This window comes from Apis mellifera, linkage group LG10 (assembly GCF_003254395.2).
Source record: "Apis mellifera strain DH4 linkage group LG10, Amel_HAv3.1, whole genome shotgun sequence".
NCBI classification, from domain to species: Eukaryota; Metazoa; Arthropoda; class Insecta; order Hymenoptera; family Apidae; genus Apis; species Apis mellifera.
Window position 1 is genome coordinate 1,679,594 of NC_037647.1, and position 16,324 is coordinate 1,695,917.

Here is a 16,324-nt window from a genome sequence, read left to right on the forward strand (position 1 = left end):
TTCCATTGGGCGTGAAAATCGGCAAGCTGCAAACGCAAAAATCATTACTGGGAACAACGACGACAACAACAGGTAGTCGGTCTCCCGTGGCGCGCGATTCTATTCAACCGAGTCTCGCGGCGGATAACGGGTCGCGTAAAGCTGCTTCTGTTGCAAACACGTGTCACTAATAAACGTCATCCCGGCATGCGCGACGAGATTGATTCTATTAATACGAGTAATTGCCGAATGTACTTGGCGCCGCATACATAATGCAATTTCGAGCCTACCACTCCGTGCCTTTCACCTTCCTATTATCTCTCTTCCATACCTCCCTCCGTCATTCTCGTCTTTGCACGCGATTAAAATTGATTCGATATTCTTGCTTTCTCTCCACTGATGGTCCATGCATGATGGCCACTCTCATCTACGTATTTAAAATCCGATTCAAGTATTGCTTCATCCTAACGATCCAAGCGAATCGATAAGTCGTGGAAATCGTTCGAACCACGAATCCCTTTGATTGTGAGATGCGAAATTCGTCAAAGCCTTGCATTCAAGATCCACGCGTCTCGAAACGGTTCCTTTCAACGCGCGCCGATACTCTCGAGAGACGCCCTCTCCAATCGTATTAGCCGAGAAAGAGGAAGAGGAGGAAGAGAGCATCCGAGGAGAAAAGAGGAGAGGGGATCAACAAGGCGAAACAAAAGAGTGGAGGACCGCGGTCGACGAGTTATGCAGGGCCTCCGAACCGACTGCATTCTTTTTCCTCCTCTCCCCTTCCATCCTCTCAACCAATCCACCCACCCAAGGCCTCTTTATCCGCAGCTACACAAGCTTCTTTCTGCCGGCTGATTACGTATGCGCGGCCTGAGCTTATGAAAGTTCAAGGTGGAGATGGGCCAAACCCTCTCCTCGTCCCTCTAAGTAAGACTCGCAATAAATAAGAGGCGACAAGCGAGAAGACTTGTCCTGACTTTTCGCGCGCGAGCTGTTCCTCTCTAAACACGAGAGAGACACGCAGCCTTTATTGCCTCGTAAACGGATACATAACAGCCCTTCGAATCGAACGATCCTCCCCCGCGCACGATGATATTTCGACTGGCGCGTTATCATCGTATGTGATCGATCAGAGATGGCGGGGGAGGGAACAGGGGATTTTCAGTTACACGCAGAAATATCTGATAAAAAAAAAAAAAAAGCGTCCGATAGCGAGTGAAAAGAAAGAGTTTTTAAAAGACCGGAAAAAGGACGAGGCCGATAAATCGAAATCGCAATATTCACCCAATATAACCCGCATCCCCGTCCGCTTTGTTCCCCAGGAAATTGATTCTGAAAATCTCCATCCCCCCTTTCCTCTCTGGTACCCCAGAGAAGGAGAGGAGAGGAGAAAAAACAAGGGATGGAAAAATAGGAAGAGAGAGTCGCATCATTCTAGCGGGGAGGACAATGATCCATTTTTTTTTTTTTCTTTTTTTATCGGGACGACCGCTTGGGAAAAATGGTGGCGTAGTTTATCACGCGAGTTTATCGACTCGGGATTTTAATCGACTCGATCATGGTGAATCCGCGTTACGATCATCGTGAAACCTCGAATGGACAGGGAGGACATTTGCATGCCGGTGGTCCTCTCTAAGCCGGTCGATCAGCTCATTAAAAATTACGACACGCCAGGCCGGCGTGTTGTAACAGCGGATCGCGTGTATGTACGGCCGTGGGGACCATTAACGAAATCGAATTCGCGATCCTTGTTACGCGTGTGCGTTAGAGACGCGATGCATTTTCCTCCCCCTCCCCCCTTTCCACCGAAACGCGAGAGCCGCATTTCAATATCGAGAGCACGAGAGTTTCTGGCTAATATATCGCAAGGTGATAAGGGGATTGAATGAGAAGGAGGGAGGGAACGGAAGACCTCGATAATCGTTAATAACTCGACCCTGCTCCGGGTTCCAGGCTTCTCCCTTCCCTTCGATCCCGGAAATACCCCTCCTCCCCTTCGGCTGGATGATCTTAAGAATTTCCACGAAGAAGTGCATCGAGGAAGAAGCTTGGAGGGGAGGGGGAACATACATCCATTTTCAAGTCTTCTTCTTTATTTCGCTCCTCTCCTCTTCAAAGATCTTTAGAGATATTTCATCCCTTGGAATTAATATTCACCGACTGGTTAACATCCGAATTCCCAGACGGATACGTGAATTTCGATTATCGAAATTCTCGACGAGAAGAGATATGAGAATCGAAAAGAAGCTGCCATCTTCTTAATTCAAGTGTAATTGCCGGGTTTTTGCACCATGGTTTCCCCGCTTTTTCGCCTAAACTAAAGGTCCACAATTTTCGTAACGAGTAATTCTCTTGCAAATGAAACGGGCTTCCCATTTGAATACGCATCAAATAGGGTATTGTAACACAACAGTGAGTGTACTCAACATTCGTAATTATGGCACGTGCTCGGTGATAATGTATCGAGGATACCGCGAAAGAAACTCTATAATCTGGCCTTATACGTCTCTGGAACATGATAACATTGAAAAGTGTAATTTGTAGGCTGAGAAAAGTGGCTACCGCTTATCGCTTCATCGTGAAAGTATCGATTAAAGCGTTATGCATGAAAGCGAGATTCGATACGATGACAAAGAATATTTTCCCGATAATCAAAATTAACGAACACGAAAATTTCGCCAAATATTTAGAAATTTCCCAAATGTATATAAAGAAGACCGTTCTACCTATCCTAACCGATCCTAACACCATATTTTTCTGAAACGACTACGAGCTCTTCATAACGAATCGCGATCATTGACCAATCGATTCCAATTCCTGGATATCCTACAGTTCTTCCTGCCAGTTTCATCCGTTTGCTTCATAGTTTACACGCGCGAAGAAATACGAAGGAAAAATAAAAAGAGAGAGCCTCGAAGAAAGAAGAAAGGAAAACGCGGCGAAGGAATCACGAGCACGTCTCGGCAACATTTCACCGAGATAAACAGGTTCTCCTGTTGGAGGAATTGCAATTGCGTAGGGTGGAGAGAAAAAAGAAGAGGAGAAGGAGGAAGGAGAAGAAAAAAATTCGTTAATTATGCAGATTCGAGGCGCGAGGGGCGCAAATATGCGTGCCTCCTCTGTCCTCCACGGATCCTTTATTATTCGGCCCACGCTAACGAACGACGCGGATTAACGAGATATGGACAAACGAGGAGGAACGATCGAATACGAGTAGTCGCGGGAGCCGTGGCCACTGAGCGTTTACACGTTGCACAGAGAGGAGACACTGGTGGAATTCGCGGGGGTGGAGAAGCGTATCCTCCTCCAAGCGAGCAAATCATCCGGAATTATTGCGGAGCCCGGACGAATCATTTTCAAACGGTCGGTCCTGCCGGCTCGTCGTCGGCAATTTCAATATATTTCTCCGGATTACAAACACTCGCTCATCGGGGACTCATCAATTTTGCATTATCTCACCACCCCTTGCCTCTCTGAGCAACCTATTAAAGGGGGCTGATCGATCGCCACGGATAATCCACATTACCAGCTCGAGGCTGACGTATATTGGCCACCCCTTCTCCGTTTCCGTAATCTTGATAACGAGATGCGATTAACACGAAAGGAAAGAGATAAAAAGAAACGGAGATTGTTATTCTTCCACTCGACACCTTTCCCTTCCTCGAGCCAAATTACTTCTCTCGCGCTTTTCCTTTCATCTCGAACGCATCGCGTTTCCTCTTTCCATTTTTCCCTTATTTCCAGAAAGGTGTGTAAACGAGTTTGACCGAAGAAAAGGAGACGAGTGGACGAGAAGAAGACGGGGAGGGAAAAAGAAGTAACGAAGCTCGAGAGGAAAAGCTCGGTGGTTTACCCGTTTTCTTCCTCCGCGAGGAGAAATTAGGGATGGCCTGCAAAGATATTTATAAAAAGGGTTAATTAAGCATGGCCGCCCAAGGCGGAATCGAGCGCCTCGTGAATCCTCCTTCTCGCCCGTAAACCAAGCTTTTTAACGCGGCTTCGCGATTTCTCCTCGTAGCAGATTAATTTTCATGACCTCCTCGCTCTCCCGATCGACGAGCGGAATGGAACGCTCTCCGCGTAAAACAAGATCCTCTGGTTGATCGACGACAGAAATCGCGCCGTTTCGTTCGTCTCGATTACTTCCTGGATGGAAAGAAATTCGATTCGATCCGTACGCGCGTTTCTCTCAAACATTCGTGAAAAGGAGGAGGGGGGGGGGGGGATTCTGCTGTTAATCTCGGCGAATATTGAATTTCGCGGTGTTCGAAGAGGAGGCCGGTTAAGAAGCCCGTTAAAAGCGAGTAACGACATTAGCGTTTCCTTCACTTACACGCAACTCGTAACTGTCTTAAACTTTCTTCCCGCGTTATCGCGCGCCATCTTTACGGACTTTATTTTTCTCCTCCGGATAATGCTTGCTCTCTCTCTCCGTCGAAAATAAAAATCCACGAATTTAAAGACAAAACGAACGATTAAAGAAAAAATTCTTTCCTTCCCTTCTCCGTTTAATTTTCACTTGGCGGAAAATTTCATCTGAAAATTCCTCCATCGATCGATCGATCGATCGATCGATCGCCGCAATCCAAGCATGTCCCAAGCACGTCCACTTCTCTCTGGACGCTAATTTACCGGTAAAGACATTGCGACATTTTGTATTGACAGATACCAGGTTTTTGAGGGAGAGAGGAGAGGGGAGGGAGGGGGTATAATAAAAGCAGGAAAGGAGCACGAGTTCTACACGTTTCTATAGGTTTCTGCGCGGGAAAGCGGCGTGGAGATCGGTAATAGCGCTCGATAGCCGCGCTACGTGCACGATGTGGTGTCTCGTGTTACGTAAAAAGCGTTTGGCGCCGACTCGTTAATACGCGTGTCGTACAATCTGTAGCTTTCAGTGGGCCGACAAAACTCATTAATAATGCCCACTTAACTAATTTTCCGTCACGGCTCGGTGAACCGGTCGCGGCGACCTACTACGAGCGCGGTTTCAATCGGTCGGGAATCTCGTAACCACGCTTTTTCCTCCTCCTCCCCCTCCTTCTCCTCTCCCGTTTTATCGGGGCAACGTGCCCCGATCTGGAACGAAATACTTCGTCTCGATACTTTCATCCACCACGATTTTCGATCTTCTCGATCGACCTGGTGAAAGAACGAATTAAAATGAATGATTTTGCTCGAAATAATTAATTTTCCAACTATTTTTCAAGTTTTAAGCGAAGCTTATTTCTTAACATTCTTGTTTTCCAACGAAGCATACCAAGATTTTGTTTTTATAAAGATTAGTTAATAAATTATATAAAATAGGAATAAAGAGATATTTCGATTGAATTTAGAATCTATCCTTTTTGATTCGAATGATCAGAAAATACTTATGTGGAAAACAAAAATTATAGACGACAAGAACCAGATTCTACATTCTGCTACACTAAATTAATTAATTTATATTCCTAGGTGGCCGGCAATAGCAATAGCGCGATTAAGTCAAGAACAATTTCCATCGAAAAAAAAGAGGAGAGAAATAGGAAAAAAGGAGTGGATTAAACCGCCAGTACCAGTTCTAAATTCAGCCCGTTAACTATCCAAATCTCTAACTCAACCGAGCGACAAACACCAAGAATACGCCCATGCGTGGCGCCGCTAATTGCCCCGTCAATTACGCGCGAATTAATTGCCGCGGATACACGCACACACACGCACAAGGAGTTCTCGATAAATCGCGACCACGAATCGCGCCTCGTTGATCGTCGACGACACGGTATCCTCGTTGATCTTCGTCACACGTCACGTCCCTTCTCCTTTTCGGTTTTCGCCCTCCTCCGGCAGGCTCACGGTCACGTTTGATCACGTTTCAAAGCCTCGTCGCTTTAATAAAGGGACAAACGTTGGGGACGACGTTATTCCCGACGTCCAAACGATGGGCCACCGTTGGAACGACGGCCTTACCTTCATTTTCCTCCCCTCTCCTCTCCACCACTACGACGTGGGAAACGACCACGTTTTCGAGCGCGCAATCAAGCCACCAAACGCTCGTTTCTTGGAAACAATGGCCGGATCAACGCGTTCAGGCAACGACAAGATTCCTGGTATACATTCTTGGCGAGTTTTACCAAAGTTCGGCCATCGATACAAACAAATTCCTCTTTGCGAAATGGAGGCTCGTGACACTCGTCGTTTACTAAAACACGATAATCACGATGTTTGATATCAAGTTGGAAGAAGACTATAGATTTATTCGATGAATTATTATTATTCGTTCTTTAAATCAAGTTGCAACATATATCTTCCCTTGGTTACAAAAATTCGAGGCACGTTGGAAAATTGTCTGATTTACGATGCACGGTGTAACAATAATTTTTAATTACCCCCTCTCATCGACAGTCAATGTTTAATTCGCTCGCCCCCGTCCCCCATGATAAAACCACGCTCCATTAGCGTGGTTTTATGCAGTCGATGTCGTGGCCAAATAAACAACAGGCCCATAAAAATCGACCGCTCCGCTCCTGGGACATATTCATACGCGTTCTTTGATCCCGGCCATCGGCAAAATGCCAAGTTCCACATATCCGTGATCAAGGTACGAATCGCGGTTTCGAGGCGAAAAAAAAAAAAAGGGAAAAAAGGGAAAAAGAGAAGAGTTTTAACATTCGCGAACCGGAAACACGTGTCGCTGGAAACGCGTAAAGGCCCGATCGTAAATGATGAAGGCTTTTCCTTTGGAACCGACAACCGTTCGGCTGGTGGTGGCCCGCTTTGAGGGAGCGCGCGAGAACGAAACTCTTGGAAAAGAAAGGAATTTCTAATTGTGGCGAGAGCGTTAGAGGGAACTTATTACGGTAACTGTTTCGCGCACCGAAACCACTATGTGTAATTCTTTGACTGAAGGGATCGTGGCCGCCCTTTGACTTTGCCCGAGAACTTTGCCGAGGGAAATAGATTGAACTTTTTGATTCCGGGAATCTCGTTGAACGAGGCGAGCTCTCTGCTTACGTTAACTTTGCTCGAATTTGCTACTTTTTCTTTTTTTTATTATAAATATGGAAAACACGTGAAAAAGTGGATAAATTTCTCTCGAAGTGATGTAATTGTTCGATCCGTTTCTGTTTCTGCATACGAGACGATACGAAATAAATAGAAAATTGATTCGTTTAATTTTTCTTTGCGCACCGATAATTTTATATAAATAGAATAGGAATAAAATTTATAAAAAATTCATTTCGATTTATCTCGTCTCTTCGTTTGATTATTTTCGAACGGACAGAAAAAAAATTTCAGAAAAAAACGCAGTATGCATACAACAGTGGATCTTGCGCGGATTGAAGGATCATGCATGAGGCATGATTTAAATCGGAGTGTGTCTAGGAAAACGTCGAGAGGGGTGAGAAAGGGGGGGGTTACAATAGAGAGGGCCCAGGTTCCAACGAACGGACGTTCCTCCTTCGTCAATGGAGGCTGAAACAAAAGAATGGTTTTATAATTACATCTGTGCGGGGAAGAATAGTAAATGCTTCTATTCATTAGAGTCCTTTGAGAAGTCGACTTTCGAGCAGAACTGACGGAAGCCACGAGAAGGGCCAGACTCTTCAATCAACAAAAAGCCCTTTTGTGTCTCTCCCTCTTGGAACAATCGCGAATCGAAAGTTCTCAAGTTTATACGGCCGAGTTTTAATCGGATCGTTGCGCGAGATTCCTCGTGACCGATGCAGAGGAAAACGATGTCGACTTATTGTTTCAACCACCAGATTCCTTTCCTCCCTGTTTCTTTATTCCCGCCAAGATTAGTTTCGATTCGTTTCTATTCAACGTTCCCGTTGGAAAACGAATAAAAGATCGACCCGTATTTGTGTGAAACGAACAAGGAAACCGAATGAAAAAGCAATATTCGGATCATGTTCTTCTCAAGATCGATCGTTGAAATGAAATGGTTACGCGCTCAACTCGAATCGAAGAAAAAAGATCGAATTTCTGAAAATAAGAGAATATTAATTAATATGAGACAGTCACGAGTATATTTTCATGGAAAAATTCAATCTTCTTATCAATATCAAGAAAAAGTAGAAAATACAAAAGTGTGTTTCACGTAATACGATTTTCAGCCTCAATCAACAGTGGCATCGTGACTTGGAAGAGGTCGAGGCAAACACAATTAACATGATACGCTTACACCGGGAGCAATTGCATATGCAAGGAGTCGGCCAGTGCCAATAACCGAAGGGAGGGGCGGTGGAATCGGGGGACTGTGTGTTAATCAATCATCGATATGTTTGCGCGTGCCTCCTGTGAAGACGGGAGACCGCTCTGTTTATTTTGCATTCTGTACGCTTTGAGTCGGCCTCCGCTCCCCCTTTACCACGAATCCCCATTTCTATTACCGGTCACGGGCCACCGTTTCCATCCGTTACCGATTCGAATGCGCCAATCTTGTCTTCCACGATGACGATGGTACAATTTCGCGCATTTCGTGATCCGAGATAACATTCCACGAATTCGCTTCCTCCACCATTGACGATGACCATTGTCAAACGAGGCCAAACCGTCTCCAAAGAGATGCTCGAATCGAGGAGAGAAACTTCACAACCGTTCAAAGGCGGTCGCCAACCTATTCGAATACCTATTCGAAGACGTGGAAATTGTCGAGATTATTCCATGTTTCTCACGAATTCGTGTACGCGGTTCAAGCAAAGCTAAGAAGCAAAGTCCCTCGATCGAGCGTAGATCAGATCCAACCGAAGATCCATCGATTCCTCTAAACCGGAATCCAGTGACACGCTCCAAGACAGAGGAGATCCTCGACGTCAACAAGAGCGACGTCGAGGCCAACGTCGATTTGCCATTCGGACGTTCGCACGTCGAATGTTACACGGGGGCCGAGGAACTATTGACCGTTCAACGTTTCTATCGACGAATCGACGAGCAAACGAGACATTGGTTGATCGATGAAGCGATCGATTCGACTCGATTCGAACGGGTTACGCGATCACGACGAGGCACATGTACCGGTACCATTGCCATCTCTATGCTCGCTTTATGCTTGCTTATTTAACCGGCGATACCCTTTGAGTTCCAATTATACGATAGATCCAGCTCGCTCTGGGCGAGACGTTTCATCTTGCTATATATTCCGCTTGCTATTTCCCTTCCATCCATCTCGCTAAAATCTCGCCGCCAATTACACGCGCTCGCGAATTCGCGTTTCTACTCCTCTTTGCCGATAACCGGCCAACCGTGGAAAACTGTGTGTCGTCGATTTCGGCCAATTAATGGTAACTCCTCCATCTCTCTTCGAATATCACCTCGTGCTCTCCCTTTTCTACGAACGATGGTGGTGCTAGCCTTCAATGCTAACGAAAGCAAAAAAAAGAAAAAGAAAAAACGCGTTTGAAACACTTTAATTGAAACCGAAAAATGTCGCGTGGAAACACTTGTTTATTATTGGTCTCGTTCCTTCTCTTCTTCTTCTCTTTTTTCCCTTCTTCTTTAGTCGAACGGATCTGACCGAGGCGGTTAACTGGTATTTCGATCGTATCTCCCTCAAACTTTTCTGGCTAATTAAAACCAACGCGCAGAGCCAGGAGACGATTATTGGACGATGGAAACTTTTCTAATTGATGGTATTATTATTATTATTATTTCGAACGTTCTTTCTTTCTTAAAGAAAAAGGAAAAAGGAAAGGAAAGGAAGAGGAAAATATTCTACAAAGCTTTTCGACCGAAAAAATGGGGATTGCATCCGCGTTGAATAAGAAGAAGCAGGGAGTAATTAAGGGAGATGCGAGCTGGAACCACGGCCACGAGATTCCACCGAATACCTCGCGAGTAAAACGGTGTAAAAAGCTTTCAACGGCTGTCGGAGCAAAGAGCAAACAACATCGACTAACAAACGGACATCCCGTTACGTATTTTTCTTCCCTTTTGCCCTCTTTTCCTCTTTTTCCCCTTCTTTTTTCCCCTCATCATTCCTCTCCTCTCCGCTCCCTTTATTTCCTTCCTTCTGGTTGAAAACACGTGCGAGGAGCACGTCTTGTGTGGCACGCTTTCTTCTTCCACTCCAAGGACACTTCCTCGAAGAAACGATCTTGACGACAATTTTATTCTCTGTTATCGTGTGGCGCACGTGGCCACACCATTTCGGTTACGTCCCCCACGAACGTTTTCCACGAACCGATATATATTGGCACTCTCGCTTTCGCGTTATACGTTCTGATTAATGGGTCGGGGAGGATCGATTTTCGATCAGGCGGCCCCCGTCCTCGGGGCCGAAATACGTGCCGGCAGAGGCTAAGAGAGATTTATTGGGATTTCCAAAGGTGGAAAGTTACTCAGGGAATCACGAATCCTTTTTAAAAATGTATAAATCTCTGGACCACGTTCGCTTCGATTATCCTGATTTTAACAGAGAGATAAAGAAATATTTCCTCTCTTTTGCGAACGTAAAGATTAATATTCCTTCGTACTTATACGATGTAAAGTTCCCTTCGACGTCTTTTCTCCCCCCTCTTCTCTACGAATTAAAAAATCCACGAATTAAAAAATGCGTAGAACCGCGGAAGCCTCGGATCCACTCCTTAAAAGGGGATGGGTTAAACGCATTATAAACGGACGATAAATCGGGACCACCGTAGATTATCCTTGTACACGGGTCTCTCTGTACCGGGAGAGAGAACTTCATTACCGCTTCGTTCGGTCTTGCATAAACCATTTAACTCCTCCGAACCTCCGCGGTTTCTAGGCGGAGTCGACGCCTCGTACTAAATCTGCCTCTAAGCGAGTTCCGGTACCAACGCCGAGATTTACGTACTCCGGAGGCGAGGCACGTTACTTACACCGTACGGTTATTCCTTCCTCCACCGTGTGTCCTGGCGACGAGCAACGAGCGCGCCCCGACGTTCAATTTCGCGGACGCGTCAGAGATGAACGACTGATTTAAGATCTCCGGGAGGAGGGGAGGGAGGGTGGTTATTCGTTGGAAGAACGATCAGTCTATCATCTTGGAGTCTTGTTTAAAGGAGGCTTGATAATCGCTATCGATCGCAGAGAGATCGAAGAAGAATTGGAGAAGGTGTGTTGTTCTTTAATTTTTGGATTTTATTTCTTTTTGATTTCGTTCCATTCGATCCCTCTCATGAAAATAAAACATTCTTCTTTTCCTGTCTTCTTCAATTGGAATTGGATCGACGTGGTAGATGAATAATTCTTTCAAATTAAATTTTTTAGTAAAAGATACTCTTTTCTATCCTTTTTTTTAATATCTACACTTTATTCCATCGAGAGATAAAAATATAGAGAAAGATTTGGATTGTTACTTTCTCTGTTTCAATAATAAAAAATTGTATCTAATGTAAGTAATCTAATTCAGTTTTTAGAATAATTTCACGCGAATAAATATCACTCATTGGGATAGATAAATAAATTAAATACGCGAATAAATGATAGTATATATATATATATATCTGTATTATTCTCTTGATACGAGGAAAATTTATTTTCAACCACCAAGTTGCTTCCGAGAAGGAGTCTCAGTGTGCTCGAAGCAGCCGAAGAAATAAAGATTGATGCGGCTCATAACACCTCAGAGAGAAAGATTGAAATTGACGTGAGCAGAAATGAAGAGAAAATCTTCTTCTCTCTTCGTCCCGTGCCGCGGGAATTTTTCTTCTTCAACCGATCGACGCGGTAAATTCCACAGCGAAACAAGAAATTCATTTTCTCCTCCGCGAGGATGAACGATGATAAAAATCCCTCCCTCGTTCTATCTATTCCCTCCTTTTGAATAAATCTCTTTTCTCTTCGCGGGCGAATATTCTTCCATCGATGTTTCTTCTATTAGCGCGAGAAACGTGTTCTGAGGAACGTGGCGTTGCGGCGCCATTTGGAAAATTGGCGAGCCCGGGGGCGCGTTTTCGTTTCAAGAAGGAGAGGAGGAGGGTGTCGGGAACCGTCTCAATATCGGAGGAGGGGGAAGGCAATCCTCATTTCCTGCGAGGTCCATGGCCGAGTAACAAATCGTGATACAGGAAGCAACCCCTTTTAGTACCGAAGCACGGCCAATATCTCTACCCCGCTTTAGCCTGTTTCACGCTCCGAGTGGCACGGGGTCATTTCGAGGTAGATCGCTCCACGAAATTGAACGTCACTGTCGTTCCACGTGTCATCTACCTTGCGTCTCACAATCGCCGAGAAGGAGAAGCTTCTAAACCGGATTATTCGTAACAATGCCCTACCCTTCACCCCTCCCTCCTGTCCAACACTTTAACGTTATCATCAAATGGATCGTCGTGGATGGACTTTGTATAAGAATTTATATAAATTCGAATATTTCTCACAATTTCTTCTCTTCTCTTAAAACAATTTACGAGTCAAAAAATATATAGTGTCTCTTTTTTAACATTGAATTTTTGTTGCGCACAATTCTACGAATATTCGAATCGATTCATTTTTGTGAGGCGTTCTGAAAAGAAAAAAGAAAAAAGTAGCTTGTAGTCACAATATTTGTATCGTCTCACAGAACTATCCAAATATATCATCGGGTTGAAATATGATAACCCGAGAAATTCCTTTCTCACGAATAAATGCCAACACTGTCCGACACTGCCATCCAAGAAAGAGACTTGGGCCTGCCAATGACCTTTGGAGCATCGTGTCTGGAGACTGCGAGAGGGCTTTCCTCAAGAAAATCACCTCCATCCACCTCCCTGATGTCTTGACAATCCCGATGTATTTAATTCCAACCTTAAGACGGAATATCCAGTTTCTCGGTAAGCCGTGTTCCGCCGATGTCACAGCCCCGACGTCTCGTGGACGAGGGTAGTCACAGCATGTTTACACAATGTCAGCGCCCGTGTTTGTCCTCGTCGCCTTGAATTTCCTATTCCTCTCCCCCTCCCCTTCCCTCCTTCACCAGGGAGGATCCCCTCGTCGGAGGAAGGAACGGCATCGTTTCGGCCGGTTCAAATTGATCTCGGGATGCGTATTTAACGGAATAATTGCATCTTAGCCTAGCGACGACGACGGATTGACGACGGCGCGGGCGATGGATCGTCTCATCTCCCCCCCCTCCAGAGAGGGGAAAGATATTTACGTAAACCGTTCCTCGACCGAGTGTTGTCCAAACAATGCGAGATATTTCGAGCATCCGACCGAAAACTCGCGTTAAAAAACCGACTCTCGGCTCGGTGACGCGTGTGAGCTAAAGCTAACGCGTTCGTGGAATCGTTCGAATCCGTTCTAATTAGGAACGTTACGACACAACATGTATGGATATAGGATAAGAATCTTGGGATTTGAGAAGTTAACGAGGGATTAGGAACAGTTTCAAAGTAATTTAGAAAGATTTGGAAAGATTCGATTCGATCGTTTGAAAAATTCTGGCGAAAATCACATCTCTGAGGGGAAATTTAAAAATCTCGTACGCTACAAACTTTTAAGATTTATTTTTTGATTTTAATATCGCGTATGAAATGCGTTCCTTACGTTTATATTTTCGGAAAGAAAGAAATGTCGCGTCGAATTATATTTTTCTCAGAAGAAAGTGTAACAAATGTATGGATATCGGATAAGAATCTTGGGATTTGAGAAATTAACGAGAGATTAGGAACAGTTTCAAAGTAATTTAGAAAAATTTGGAAAGATTCGATTCGATCGTTTGAAAAATTCTGGCGAAAATCATATCTCTGAGGGGAAATTTAAAAATCTCGTACGCTACAAACTTTTAAGATTTATTTTTTGATTTTAATATCGCGTATGAAATGCGTTCCTCACGTTTATATTTTCGGAGAGAAAGAAATGTCGCATCGAATTATATTTTTCTCCGAAGAAGGTGTAACAAATCCTACGTTATTTTCTCGATAATAAAAAAATGTAAAGAATCAATCTATCGATTCGCGTGTTTAATTCTCGATATTTCCAAAAAATTATTATTACTAAATAAAATTATTATTACTATATAAATTATTATTATTAAATTATTATTACTCACGAGTTTAGCCTGCCTGTTGTAATCTACGTAGTCCGTAACAGCGTACGCGTCGAATAAGACTGGCATTGAACGGCTGTTTACATCGTATCTCTACGCGAAAATCTCTCTATTTACTATCTAATCTCGTATTTCTTATAAATTCGTAGAAGGATCAGGAATTCGTAAGAATGCCTAAGCCCTCAACGATAACAAAGGAAATAAATATCAATGGTAATAACAAACGTCTTCGACGTGTACAATCGACTCATTTACTATACAAAAAAGATTTCCTTTTAACAACAAATATATTCAAAAATCGTGCACGTGTTCTCTTTGATCGAATAAATAATAATTGCAATCATTTAACGTTTAATCACGATTAATTAATCCAAATCTCTCCTCCTTGCAAAATTCTTTGAGTAAATCATTCTCGTATCTCCCGAACGATTATCGAAAAACGACGGTTCACCTGAGAAAGTGACCCGTCCACCCGTAGTCTGTAGTCTGGTCACGATATTTTTCCCCCCCTCAAGTTATCTTGCCGGCCGAAAAGTGGCCGAAAAAGGAAAAAAAAAAAAAAAAACGTGGCGATCCCCAGCGTCCTTTTTCAATCCTCCGTCGTGAAGGCGAGGAAAAGGCGCGCGGGATTCGAGGGATTTTAGGGTGACTTTATGGTAAGCAGCTTCGATTTTCCGTTAAGGTTACGGGCTACGGGGTGGCCGATCGGCTTACAGCCCAACTCTATTCCGCGGATTTTCAGGGATAACCTGTACCCCTCTCCTCCCCTTTCCTCGCGTCGTCGGACCAACGACGTGGATTTTCAAGTTTCTTTACGACGGCACGCGACAGTATTTTCCGGGGGAGGGGAGGGAAGATTCTTAGCACGCGTGCAATATCCTTCCATTTTGTGATTTTGTTGCGACGACGCTTTTCTTCGCACAGGGAGAATTCGAAGGACCCGTTTGATATCTTAAAACATTCAAACTCGAATGAAGAGAGATCAATTCGAAAGAGATCTATTAAATTGGATTAATTGGATTCTAGATTGATTGGATTCTAATTTATACGAAGAGGAAAAAGGACGACGAGGAGTAAAAAAATAGTTTGCATAATTGATCTTTGATTACGAACGAATCGCTGTAAATAATTGGGGAATACTCCAAAAAAACTGAAGCTGTTGTACATAAAATAAAAGGGGAAACGTGGTGTAAAACCATCGTGGAAAATTACGAGCTCGTTACACGAGCTGGGTAAGCAGGAACAAAAATTCGAGCAAAAATTTTCCCTGACGAGGAATTTAATAACAAAAAACCGGTAGCAACCGAGCCGTATCGTAAAACGTTCACCAGTTACCGTCGAAATATTTAATGTTCAATAATGTACGAACGAAAACTAGGGACTAGCTCTCGCGAAACTTTCCCCCCCGCATCGAAAAGCGGCAGCAGTTTGTAAAAGCGAGGCTTCTCGCTGGTGGAACCGCGATGGCCAAGGTGGATGGTCGGTTGTAAAAGTTGGACGTGCGTGAAAAAGAAGGAAAACGGAGAGGGGAAAAAAAAAAAAGAAAAAGGAGAAAAAATCGTCGGTCGAACGCGTAGCTGGGAAAAACGAAGGCGAAACCGGCGGAAAAGTTGGACTATTCCATCGGTGGTGGAGCAAGAGCTCCGCGAGTTACGTTCGTTTCCACCCTCGTTCGTGACTGCCGCTGCTAAAACCGATGTAATTTAAGTGCAATTACCTAAGTGTCGTTAGCCCGTGAGAGAAACTTGGAATTACGCTCTGTGTCTCTTCAACGACTGCCGGCATGCGAGCACGGAAAAATAAGCGGCCCGCCTGCGCCTGAAGAATTTTTTCCCTCGCCACTTCATCGAAGAAATTTTAACGAAAACTTTCGAAATCTTATTCCTTTAATGCTCTTCAATCTCCTCGCTTCCTCTTCCTCGTGCATTTGAATATCCTTCCATTCTTTGGGCCATCCATCAAATACAGCTGTATTTCACTCGAAAATTGGTACACGCACGAGTTTTCTTTCAATTTTTTCTTTCTTTTTAATGATACACCACGATTATCGACGAAACATCTTGATATTTCATTTAAATATTAAATTCTATATAAATTTATTAAACTTCAGCCAAGATAATAACGTAAATAAGAAATTTAGAGAAAAACGGGACAAAATTGGTCCATCCCTGGTCAAATATTAATTCAGTTTGTTATCTCGAGCGAAGAACGCGTCTGGTGTTTCCGATTTGACGAGGTCGTCTAATTTCGAGGCACATCTGCGGCGGTGGTCTAGATCCGAGGGGTCCTCGTTTCTTTCCCGGAGATAATGAAAGAGCGGGGGATGTAGAGCATGGTGTTTCAAGAGGGTTGCGCTGCCTCCTCACGCGTGCACCG

The 16,324-nt window shown here is 44.1% G+C and overlaps 1 long non-coding RNA gene across 1 annotated transcript in view; it reads right to left on the reverse strand.

Annotated features, from left to right (window-relative positions):
* LOC100578623 overlaps positions 1-14,030 on the reverse strand; it is a 36,250-nt gene extending 22,220 nt beyond the window's left edge. The window contains exon 1 of the long non-coding RNA XR_003305491.1: positions 13,952-14,030. This is a non-coding gene — a long non-coding RNA (uncharacterized LOC100578623). The remainder of the gene's footprint in view (positions 1-13,951) is intronic.
* Positions 14,031-16,324: the final 2,294 nt, after the last annotated feature.